General features: G+C 47.5%; 1 long non-coding RNA gene across 1 annotated transcript; it reads left to right on the forward strand.

Annotated features, from left to right (window-relative positions):
- The first annotated feature begins 2,421 nt into the window (after positions 1 to 2,421).
- Positions 2,422 to 4,723, forward strand: LOC106613047 (zona pellucida-like domain-containing protein 1). Its single transcript, XR_006756806.1, has 6 exons — positions 2,422 to 2,521; positions 3,194 to 3,377; positions 3,760 to 3,952; positions 4,191 to 4,258; positions 4,466 to 4,563; positions 4,702 to 4,723. It is a non-coding gene; the product is annotated as a zona pellucida-like domain-containing protein 1 (long non-coding RNA).
- Positions 4,724 to 9,365: the final 4,642 nt, after the last annotated feature.

Genomic DNA, 9,365 nt, shown 5'->3' on the forward strand with positions numbered 1-9,365 from the left:
CTGAGACTTGAAGTAGGGTTTCCCCTTGCGCCGCAAGGGCCGTGGCTTTTGTGGCGCGATGGGTAACAATGCTTCGTGGGGTGTCAGTTGTTGATGTGTGCAAGGGTCCCTGGTTCGAGCCCGGGTTGGGGCAAAGAGAGGGACGGGAACCTACACTGTTACAAATGCTTAATTAAAGAAATCTCTAATTACTTGCTCAAGTCAGGATTTCACCCTGTGCTTTTTTTATTTGAGGAAGATGTGTTTTTCCTTTTTTTCGGGAATGTGCTATTTGATGTGGAAGGTTAAAAAAAGAAAGCAATAATCCATTTACTATAATTACTTAATTTCGTATTATGTGTTTAAAGTTATAATCATGTTGATAGGAGTTACAAGGAGGGGGGGGGGGGGTATTTTTCAAATAAATCTTTTACATATCAGTCTGCCTAATGATATTATTTACTGGCCTTCATAGTGTATTAGTATCATTTTAACACTGATGTTGTGGCGTGTTTGAGACTTCAAGCTAGAGTTCAATCGGACCTGATTTGGTATTTTACCCAAGGTCAAATAAAATCACAGAAGGTTTTTTTTAATATTGTAGAAAGTTTCCAGTTTTCAGAATAAATGTGCAGGTAGTTTGTAAACAAAGATACAGCCTAAATATTGCTATTTTCGTTTGAATTCCAGCAATTGTAATTCAATTATATGATGATCATGATTTTTATACCTCCATATTAGAGGAATATGGTCCCAGTGACCTGCTATAACATGTCTAACTATAACATGCCAATTGTCGAAATGTAACCCACACTACAATCCTGCAATCTGGGCCCTTTATTGTGCTAATCCCATATTTCAGCAGCTAGTATACATTATATTCTATGTCCACAATGGCTGTTGATGACTGAGAGGAGAGAAATGAGAGCAGTCATCACCCTCTAGATTTACTATCTTTGATAAGCGATTATGTTTTGTTTTTTCATGGACAATATTCAACCCAAGTTCAGGTCACTGCCAGGTCCAAACCCAGGCTGCATTTTGTTTTTTGTAGTGACCAGAAAACACATGATCTGTGAAAAAAGGTAGAAAGACCCTGATATGTTTAATAAGTGTACATGTCATGACAATGACAATGTCATGTGTGTGTGTGTGTGTCCATAATCCTCTCCATGGTTTTGTGCACTTCACAAGGGACAATGGTAACCACCCATGTGCTCTGATATGACTCTAGTCAAATTTGAACTTTGGGATAACTCTGTATGAAAAGCGCTATACAAATTAAATGTATTATTATTATTATTATTATTTATTAATCAGAGTAAATGTTTTCCCTTCCCAGGTGGCTGACCTGACAAGATCAGGTTACCACTGACCTTCATGCAGTTCCTTTCAGTCCCACTACTGATTCCAGACCGAAGAAGAAGACTAGATATAGACACTAGATATAGACATGATGCATAATAAGTATGTGGACTCACTCTTCAAAGTCACACAGGGCACGTTTCTTGGTAACGTTTTTGGTGACATTTACATATCATATTTGGTTTTATTTGAATTGGAGTCGCATGATTTTTTTTTCAAAGGTTCATTATGAATATGTGTCTGGACGGGAGCTTTATATTATTCAGACATGCTCTGTATAATATTAGTACTTTCCCCAACACAGGAAGAATTGAATTTGTTCAAAGTGTTTTTGATAACTGTAATCAGTACGTGCTCACTGTAATGTATTTGAAATGATCGTATCAACAAAGGGATTCACTTGATTAGCATAGGGATTTAAAGATGACATTTTTAATGTTATGTTAATTACTCACCCAACATAAAAAAAATATCACATTTTAATGCTCATATACTATAGTGCTGAAGCCCCCTCCCTTAAAAGTGGTTGAAAACTAGGTGTGGGTCACCTAAATCGTATTAGAACTTAAAGAAAACAACACGACACCCCTCACATTGTGTGTGTGGTCCCTAAAGACCATGAACCATATACTTACTTGATTATTACGTTTCATATAAGCATACAAAGGGGAGCAGGATCACACACAAAGTCACAAAGCCACCTGCCCTATGTTTACCATATAACTTTGAAGGGGACTGTGTAGGGTTTCCTTTAGTTGCCTCCAGGATAAGACCCACAGTGGTTTATCCACAAAAGTTAATGGTTCCCACTACCTGAAACAACCCCACCAAGATGGCAATGACCCTGTTTCCAACCAATCCCAAGGAAGTATGAGAACTATATAACTAGTCCTGGTCCCTATATATACAACGAGTCGACAGTAAATGTACTACAGATTGCACACATCTAGGAATATGGAGTCATCCCATAGCATTTTATGCTAGTCTATAAATTGGATTTTGGATTTGCACATTTTGTGCTTGACATTGACATCTGTGTGTTTTGCTGCAGATCTTCAGCGAGAACAGATTGGTGAGATGGTTTTATGCAGCTTCCTCATCCTGACATCCCTGTGCATTGTGGGCCATGATCAGGCCCTCACCCCTGCTGAATGTGGGGCTTACGCCAGACAACCAGGTATAGTAACTACATCACTTCTACATTTCAACTCTTGTTTACTGTAGCTAATCCTAACCATCTCAGCTTCATCTAAGGCAGTGTTTATGATAAAATAATTTAAGGTGGGCACAGCGGTCTAAGGCACTGCATCGCTGTGCTTGAGGCTTCATTACAGACCCGAATTCGATCCCGGGCTGTGTCACAACCGGCCGTGTTAGGGGAGGGTTTGGCCGGGGGAGCTTTACTTGGCTCATCACGCTCTAGCGACTCCTTGTGGCGGGCCAGGCGCCTTCAGGCTGACTTCGGTCGTCAGTTGAACGGTGTTTCCTCCGACACATTGGTGCAGCTGGCTTCCGGGTTAAGAGGGCGGGTGTTAAGAAGCGCGATTTGGCGAGTTATGTTTCGGAGGATGCATGACTCGACCTTCGCCTCTCCCGAGGCCGTTGGGGAGTTGTAGCGATGAGACAAGATCATAATTGGATCGTAAATGGATAGCAAAAAGAGGGTAAAATACACACAAAAAAAGGGTTTGAGGTGGTTAGGGTTATAGTCTTGTTAAATTGTTATTTGAATCATGTCTGAAACAGCTAGATTGCTTTAGAGCAAACTATAGTGGTTTATCTGTATACATTAGCTCAGAATACATTTGAATGTTTTTAATCTTACTCAGTGTCTTCCTGCATCTATCAGAATACACAGACTCCTCAGTGGTCTGGGGGTCCTCCTACATTGACCTGGCTATTCAAATCTGCCATGCCATCTAGTCTGTTGATCCTGAGCCACATCATGTATAACACAGTCTGTAAGGGAACTCTGAACACCAGAGTGATTCCTCCTGTCCTGTGATTCAGCTTTCCCCTTTGCCAAGGGGAGTGTCTTCTTGGTGATTATTAATAGGATAATGTTTATGTATGCTCTCCTCTGCCCTGGAGGAGTGTTGTGATAGAGGGAAGACTCGCAGCACCACTGACCTTGACTGAGGGGAATGAGGGAGCGGAGAATGTATGTTTCTCTGAGAGGTTTTGACTCCTGTGAAACTTTTAAAACTTTTGAAACTTACCTTATCACAAGCTAGAAAGTAACACTAAATTGAAAGCCCATTTACACTAAAGAATAGGTGATGGCTTTCAGTATAAAATAAATTTCAAGGGAACGAGAGATCTCATTTTCTGGTTTGCTTGTGTGCTGAAGAGGTGTCCTTCTGACAGAGAGAAATGCTATTTTCTACACACTATTGCACACATCAACCTTCAAAGCCACATGATCAACATGTCCTCCAGGAACAGGGACATTCTCAGACTTCTCCAGCCTCCAGACGGTCAATGTGAGCGTGGTGGTCCGATCATACGACACCAACATTGGAACGGTCACCTATAATGCTGAGCTCAAGTACTTTTACTCATGTGCTTACCCTCTGGAGTACCTCGTCAAGAACACCCTAGTGGACGTGTAAGTGAAAAGATTTACTAGATATATCGCTTACATTTGAAAATCAGACACTGCTCTGCAATTGAAACGGCACCCATACAGTTGTTTTGTTTGCAGCATGATATTACACAGTTCAAACACAGTTCAAAGCAGTTGATCTTTCTGTGGGGAGAGTGTTAGCCTGGGTCCTGCTGTAGTAATCAGTCAGCTACACTGGATCTAGGTACTCTGTCTGACCTTTCTCTTTTCTCCTCTTCAGGTCAGCCTCCTCCATTACTGTGAAGAACAACAATGGTAGCTTCATCAGTGCTCTGAGCAATGCCCTGTTCAGGTTAGGATAACACAACCAGCACCTACGAATCACCCCCATTCATATACACACGGCTGCGACATGGCAAAGTGCCAATTTGCCAATGTGCAGCCACCTTATAAAATAACTGTAAACCTATACCAACATGTGTAAACATGTCTGATCATATGTCAGATCTTATGTAAATGTGCTTTTATAATGGTGCCATCTTCCTTTCTTCCTTCACCAGGATGCAAACTATACCACACACCTGGCTATCCCTTCTCTGGTTATTGAGGACTAATGTCTACGTTCAGGTTTTAGCTGCCAACCTGACTTGCCAGTAAGAACCTTCTTGTTGTGTTCCCTCTTAGCCTTAGTAATAATTAATAATCGAACAGTTTTAGAATGTGTATAAAGGGTTCTAGTTGTGATCTGAATTGTCTGACTCAGTTCTGATGACCTCACTCTTTCTCTACAGATACTATGTGCTTCTGGACTGATGTTATGTGTCCTTCTCCCTGCTGCTCTCAATCTCAACATTCTTTAATCTTTTTGTAAGTCAAAAAAATAAAAAACAATCTTCAATCAAATATTGAAAAAGTGTTAGTTGCCCGGTTCATATCAAATGTGTCACGTCCTGACCAGTGAAAAATGTCATTTGCCATAGGAGTATGGTCAGGGCGTGGCATGGGGGTTTGTTTTGTATGTATTTTGGGTTTTCTGTTTCTATGTGGGTTTTTCTAGTATTCTATTTCTATGTTTTGTTTTCCATGTTTTGGCCGGGAATGGTTTCCAATCAGAGGCAGGTGTCTTTCGTTGTCTCTGATTGGAAGCCATACTTAGGCAGCCTGTTTTCCTTTGGGGTTTGTGGGTAGTTGGTTTCCGTTTAATCTTGTGTACCTGACGGGACTGTTATCGGTTGTTTGTTGTTTATTTGTTGAGGTGTATTCATTAAAGACAAAGAATGAGCACTTTACACGCTGTGCCTTGGTCTCCTTTCCCCGACCCCTGTGACAAAATGAGTATTCATTGTTTTTTATTTGTATTTTTATTTCACCTTTATTTAACCAGGTAAGCTAGTTGAGAACAAGTTCTCATTTACAACTGCGACCTGGCCAAGATAAAGTAAAGCAGTGCGACACAAACAACAACACAGAGTTAAACATGGAATAAACAAGCATATAGTCAATAACACAATAGAAAAAAGAAAGTCTATATATACGTCTATATATTGTAATACTGGGCTTGATTAAACATCTTGCCTCCTTTGCATTCAGACACAGTGCACCTGCTCACTGGATAATTTAACTATCTCTATCCAGGTTCTTCTTTATGTAATAAGCGGCTCGTGCTCCCGAGGGAATATGATGGGACGGCTGCCGGGTGCCAGGGGTTCCTACCCCAGCTGGAGCTCTACCTGATGACCGTCCACCCGGCTCCTTCGGGACGCGAGAGAGTGTCCGCCCTCGTATCCCGTCTATCCGGGAAGGCTCTGGAGTGGGCCAACGCCGTATGGGGAGAGGGCGATGCGGCATTGGACCACTATGAGGATTTCACCCGCCTCTTCCGGGCGGTTTTTCGACCATCCGACTGAGGTTAGAGCGGCAGGGTAACACTTGTTTCACCTAAGGCAGGGGGCGAGGAGCGCACAGGACTTTGCTTTGGACTTTTGAACCCTGGCCGCCGGCGTGGGATGGAATGACAGGGCCCTGATCGACCATTACCGGTGCAGTCTGCGCGAGGACGTCCATCGGGAGCTGGCCTGCAGGGACACCACCCTTACATTCGACCAGCTTGTGGACCTGTCCATCCGGCTGGATAACCTGCTGGCCACCCGCGGACGTTCAGATCGGGGTCCGTCAGTTCCATCCCCCAGCACCTCCACTCCGACACCCATGGAGCTAGGAGGTGCTGCTCTTAGGGTGACTGGAGGGGGGCATTCCCTGCACCATCTGTGGCCGCAGAGGGCACACTGCTGGTCGGTGCTGGGGGGGGGGGGGGGGGGGGGGGGGTGGTTCCTCAGGGAGTCGGGGCAGCAGGCAGGGCACTGTCGTGTCACCCCAGGTGAGTAGGCACCAGAGTCACCCAGAGCCCCCTGTTGCTCACATGTTTGTGTTTATAGAATTAGATAGAATTTGTGTTTATAGAGATTTCCCCGCATTCCCAGCATAAGGCGCTAGTAGATTCAGGCGTAGCTGGGAACTTTATTGACCGTTTATTTGCCCATAGTTTAGGGATCCCCATTTTTCCTGTTGATATGCCCTTCCCTGTGCATGCCTTAGATATTCGACCATTAGGGTCAGGGCTGATTAGGGAGGCCACCGCTCCACTATGCATGGTTACGCAGGAGGGTCATGAGGAGAGAATCAGTCTCTTCCTTATTGATTCTCCTGCGTTTTCCGTGGTGCTGGGCCTACCCTGGTTGGCCTATCATGACCCCGCTATTTCGTGGCAACAGAGGGCTCTCAAGGGATGGTCACGAAAGTGCTCGGGGAGGTGTGTAGGTGTTTCCATCGGTGCGACTACGGTGGAGAGTCCAGACCAGGTCTCCACTGTGCACATCCCCTCAGAATATGCCAATTTGGCTCTCGCCTTCTCGAAGAAGAAGGCGACTCAACTACCACCCCATCGACGGGGGGGTTGTGCGATAAATCTCCTGGTGGACGCAGCACTTCCCAGGAGTCACGTGTATCCTCTGGGGCAGGGATACATTCGGCCTTCCACTTCACCTGCCTCCTCGAGTTTCTCTTTTTGTGAAGAGGTCTGCGCACGTGCATTGACTATCAAGGTATGAAACAGATCACTGTGAGGTACAGCTACCCGCTGCCTCTCATAGCCAGCACGATCGAGTCAATGCACGGGGCGTGCTTCTTCACACAATTGGATCTCAGGAGTGCTTACAATCTGGTGCGTATCCGGGAGGGGGACGAGTGGAAGACAGCATTTATTACCACCTCTGGGCACTATGAGTACCTCGTCATGCCGTACGGGTTGATGAATGCTCCATCAGTCTTCTAGGCATTTGTAGACAAGATTTTCCGGGACCTGCACGGGCAGGGTGTAGTGGTGTATATCGACGACATTCTGATATACTCCACTACACGCGCCGAGCATGTGTCCCTGGTGCGCAAGGTGCTTGGTCCACTGTTGGAGCATGACCTGTACGTCAAGGCTGAGAAATGTGTGTTCTTTCAACAGTCCGTCTCCTTCCAAGGGTACCGCATTTCCACGTCAGGGGTGGAGATGAAAAGTGACTGCATTTCAGCCGTGTGTAATTGGCCGACTCCAACCACAGTAAAGGAGGTGCAGCGGTTCTTAGGGTTTGCCAACTACTACCGGATGTTTATCAGGGGGGACCGGTGCGACTGCAGTGGTCAGCTGAGGCGGACAGGGCTTTTGGTCACCTGAGGGCTCTGTTTACCTCGGCTCCCGTGCTGGCTCATCTGGATCCCTCCTTGGCATTCAAAGTGGAGGTGGACGCGTCCGAGGCTGGGATAGGAGCTGTGCTGTCAAAGCGCTCGGGTACGCCATCAAAGCTCTGCCCCTGTGCCTTCTTTTCGAAGAAGCTCAGCTCGGCGGAGCGAAACTATGATGTGGGAGACCGGGAGCTGTTGGCTGTCGTAAAGGCTCTGAAGGCGTGGAGGCATTGGCTTGAGGGGGCTAAACACCCTTTTCTCATCTGGACTGACCACCGCAATCTGGAGTACATCCAGGTGGCGAGGAGACTGAACCCTCGCCATGCAAGGTGGGCCATGTTTTTCACCCATTTTGTTTTCACCCTATCCTACAGACCAGGTTCCCAAAACGCTAAGGCAGACGCACTGTCCCGGATGTATGACACAGAGGAGCGGCCCATGGATCCCACTCCCATATTTCCGGCTTCTTGCCTGGTGGCACCGGTGGTGTGGGAGCTGGACACGGATATCGAGCAGGCGTTACGTACAGAGCCCACTCCCACCCAGTGTCTAGCTGGGCGTCTGTACGTTCCGTCTGCTGTCCGCGACCGTTTGATCTATTGGGCCCACACGTCACCGTCTTGTCATCCTGGCATCGGTCGGACAGTGCGCTGTCTTAGCGGGAAGTACTGGTGGTCCACCTTGGCTAAGGACGTGAGGGTTTATGTTTCCTCCTGCTCGGTGTGCGCCCAGTGCAAGGCACCTAGACACCTGCCCAGAGGGAAATTACAACCCCTACCCGTTCCACAACGGCCGTGGTCACACCTATCAGTGGATTTATTGACGGATCTTCTTCCGTCACAAGGGAACACCACGATCCTGGTCGTTGTGAATCGGTTTTCTAAGTCCTGCCGTCTCCTTCCTTTGCCCGGTCTCCCTACAGCCCTACAGACTGCAGAGGCCCTGTTCACCCATGTCTTCCGGCACTACAGGGTGCCTGAGGACATCGTTTCTGATCGGGGTCCCCAGTTCACGTCCACGGTCTGGAGGGCGTTCATGGAACGTCTGGGGGCCTCGGTCAGCCTCACCTCAGGTTTTCACCCCGAGAGTAATGGGGAGGTGGAAAGAGTTAACCAGGATGTGGGTAGGTTTCTGCGGTCCTATTGCCAGGACCGGCCCGGGGAAGTGGGTGGCTTTCATCCCCTGGGCAGAGATGGCCCAAAACTCACTCCGCCACTCCTCCACTAACCTATCTCCCTTCCAGTGCATACTAGGTTATCAGCCGGTTCTGGTACTGTGTTATCAGAGCCAGATCGAGGCACCTGCGGTGGATGAATGGTATAGGTGCTTGGAGGAGACCTGGGACGCCGCCCATGTGCACCTGCAACGGGCCATAAGGTGGCAGAAGGCGAGCGCCGACCGCCACCGCAGTGAGGCCCCGGTGTTCGCACCGGGGGACCGGGTCTGGCTCTCGACCCGAAACCTGCCCCTCCGCCTGCCCTGCCGGAAGTTGGGTCCGTGGTTTGTGGGGCCATTTAAAGTCCTGAGGAGACTGAACAAGATTTGTTACAGGTTACAGCTCCCCCCCGATTACCGTATTAACCCCTCGTTCCATGTGTCTCTCCTCAGGCCGGTGGTGGCTGGTCCACTCCAGGAATCTCGTCCTCTGGGTTGTCCCGAGGCCGGTGTCGGTGTGCTGCTGGAGCCACGCGTCGGGGGGGGGGGGGGGGGGGGGGGGGGGGGGGTA

Source organism: Salmo salar, chromosome 09 (assembly GCF_965601325.2).
Source record: "Salmo salar chromosome 09, fSalSal1, whole genome shotgun sequence".
NCBI lineage: Eukaryota > Metazoa > Chordata > Actinopteri > Salmoniformes > Salmonidae > Salmo > Salmo salar.